This window comes from Lycium ferocissimum, unplaced genomic scaffold, assembly GCF_029784015.1.
Source record: "Lycium ferocissimum isolate CSIRO_LF1 unplaced genomic scaffold, AGI_CSIRO_Lferr_CH_V1 ctg25175, whole genome shotgun sequence".
NCBI lineage: Eukaryota > Viridiplantae > Streptophyta > Magnoliopsida > Solanales > Solanaceae > Lycium > Lycium ferocissimum.
In genome coordinates, this window is record NW_026722110.1 from 1 (window position 1) to 3,415 (window position 3,415).

Here is a 3,415-nt window from a genome sequence, read left to right on the forward strand (position 1 = left end):
CATTGGACCAAATGTGGGTCATATGGGTATATATATATATATAATGCTTTTAAGTTTTACCTACCAACTACGTACTATATTTTGTTGAACTAAATCAGAGTTTCCAGATTAATTGTTAACTCTTGCTCTTCCATATTCTTCCTCAATACCAAATGCTATTGTCCAGACATTAGCAAAATTTTTGTGGTCTTAGAATGAGAGATCTTTTTTAAAGTAAACTTTTTAAAGAAGGCAAACATCCTTTACATAGTTCAGTGTGATGTTGTCATTGTTGGCTCAGGATCTGATGGAGGTGTTACAAGCTCCGGCCAGAAAGTAGTTATTCTCGAGAAAAGAAACTACTTCACCAAGTCTGACTACTTACCAAATGTATAAATCAAGAGGAATAGTCTCTAACTTTGGATGGAAAAATAATGATCTTGCCAGGATCAACAGTTAGTGATGGCTCTACCATTAATTGGTGAGCCTGCATTAAGATTCCTGATTCTGTCATACAAAAAAGGGCGATGATAAAAGAATCCCAATTCTCCAGAGCCCAGTATGTATCGGCATTCAAGGATAAGGTTTGTCAACGGATTAATGTGACTAAAAATTGCACGCAAGGAGGTCTCCAGAATCAAATTCTCCGGAAAGGATGAGTCTTGAAGTTGAAGGCGTTAGCACCATCCATGTATGATGAAGAACCAACAAATATGAAACACTAACTAGGAAATATCGGGAGGGCACATTACACCAAAGCTTTAATCAGTATGCTGTGTGTCCAAATCCTTTCGGGGTACCTGTTCTGGTCAATTGCTTAGCATTTTTTTAAAAGGAATTCTTGGCTCAACTTTCTTATGGTATACTTACTTTTCCTCAAATCTTTTATGTGCCTCCTCAGCTGTTGGGTATTTTGCCATAGGTATTATGATTTGCTAGAGATTTTTTTCCAGCAGAGATAGTGATATTAAACTGGTGTTTATTTTAGCTGGCATTACAGTGTGTGGACAAAGTGAAAAAAAGTTTTGCTTCTCATTACTTTTGGTATTTTTCTAATTCAGTAGAGACTTCTAGCATCAAACTTTAACTGAAGTGATACTTCAAATTTGATTGCACTTTCAACATTCTCAATTCTAATTCTTGCCTTTCTTTTTTCGGTACAGACCCAGCTAAGATATGTGTTGCCAGCAGCTGTTAAAGTCCAGATTTCACCCAATTGTAGCATAACTCATGCATAAGTTGGACTACCTACATGAACATTGACAATCTCACTGTTTTTTTCTTTCTAGCATGATATTTCCTTTTCTTTGGATATTGTTACAACACAGTTAGAACCACCATGAAATTCCAATATTAGATCTTAAATGTACAGCGATGTTGGGGAAAACCCGATGCTCATCACGGACACGGTTGGTGTAATGATATGTTTCTTTTCTGCTTCTTCCTTATATTACACACAAAAAAATTATGGACTTAGCTCTTTTGTACTGCCACCAAGTTTTCTACTGCAACATTATCCTTATCTCTGATGCAGATCAAAGTCAGACCAAAAGAGTGTCTCTTCCCTTTTAAAGCTCAAGTCAGCATATAATGTTACTTCAAGTAAAGGTACACATTCATCTACTTGTCTATTGAAGATGCAATGCTTTCTATTTAGTTGAGTCTGAGATTTTCTGGTTGCCTAATTTTAGATATACGATCATTATAGATTTTGGCATGAAGGTATACTTCAATGTTTGTAAGGATGGAATATAAAATTTGATATCTAGCATGTATTTAAAGAAATCACTTTAAAGAATAAAATTTAAAGTTTATTAGAGCAAATTAAGAATAATCTTATTTTTGGCTTCACAAAATGAATGTATTAGTTGTGACTTGTAACTTCGCATGCTTGGTCCTCCTTTTTCAAGTAATACCTAGATGAATCACGTGCTGCCAACAATCGCTGCTACAATCCAGTTACATTTACAATGTAGTACTATAACTTTGTTCCACTATTGAATGTACATAATATGAGGCATACTACATTAATTTTATTTAACTCCTACTAAACAATTAAAACAAATAGGGAATTATCTTCTCGAAATCAAATCTCTTTTACATAATATGTATGTTGCTTTGCTGCTTCTGTTTCTTGAAAATTTGCTGGGAGCTTCCTTTAGTTCGATAATATTGTGCTTACCTCTGTTTTGCTTTGCAAGGGTTGGTGTTTTACCATCACTTTCCTCTAATCTCTACATTTCTCTTTTCATTCTTCTGGTCTTTCACATGTAAAACATTTCCAACTTAATGTGTTAAGTTCCAGTTAATTTGTTTCAACTTTTTAATTTGGGCACTCTTATGGTTTGTTAATAGAATCCTCATACTGCTGCATGATTTTGAACTTTTATTCCAACTCTCTCAAACATTGATGGTATACCTTAAACATTGCATTACAATTTGCAGGTTTATCGGGATATGTACAAGTTTCTCTTCTCTTTTCCACAGCCGACAACAACTGGTTGAATCTATATTGTACCCGCTTACACCAAGAACATCAAGAATTTCACAACTTTTCTCTTTCTAGCAAGCTTGGCAATGTAATAATATAACTTTGTTCCGCACAATATGAAGCATATTATGTTATGAGTAATATTTAACTTGATGATACTGGTTCCTTTTTTTTAGTTAAACTCCTACAAAACGAATAAGGAAGTACCTTCCAAAAGTCGGACCACTAGCTCGGGCCATCTAGTTTATTATAGAAGAGCTTGATTTTGACTAAGGGTAAAATCATAATTTCACCCTAATCCAATTAATTAAAATGGATCACGTATTCATTACATTCTATCCTCTTCTGCAATCTTCTCCCCTTTCCCTTTGTCCATCCGGTCAGTTTTCTACTGGCTTCGGCGAGTTCAATTTTGTATGGATTTCTTTTTATTTTTTCTTGCTTTCAAGAGCTTCGCGTTTTCTTGCTCGGTGTTCTAGCAGCAGGCAGGTATATCCGTCTTTCAATTAAATTTTTTCCATCTTCCTCTTTTTCCTTCATCTGTTTTTTTCCCTTTCTTTGTGGGCTTATATGCATAGAGTAGGCAGAACAAGAAGATGAATTTGGAAAGTTTCACCAATTTGACAGCTCCCTTGTTCTTTGTTCGTTTGTTCTTGGTCTATAGATACCCAACTTTTTCTTCTCCTCAAAAAAATATGGCTGAAGGACCCCCCAATTCAATTTATGATTTCACTGTCAAGGTGGTTTCTTAGTTCTTTAGTTTTCAAGTTCAATGGTTGGTTTGGGTTAAATCACATGTGATAGGAATCTTTGATTGACTATTGTACTGATCGGACCCTTGAGATTTTAACCTATAGTTTTAAATTGGGGAGTATGATTGTGTTGATATTTTTCCATTAAGTAGTATTTTTTTTTTGTATTGTTTTGGAAAATTAAATATTCACT

At 34.6% G+C, this 3,415-nt stretch overlaps 1 long non-coding RNA gene across 1 annotated transcript; it reads left to right on the top strand.

The window, feature by feature from the left end:
• Positions 1-669: 669 nt before the first annotated feature.
• On the top strand, positions 670-2,623 carry LOC132043470 (uncharacterized). The gene is made up of 2 exons (XR_009411817.1): positions 670-1,587; positions 2,425-2,623. It is a non-coding gene; the product is annotated as an uncharacterized LOC132043470 (long non-coding RNA).
• Positions 2,624-3,415: the final 792 nt, after the last annotated feature.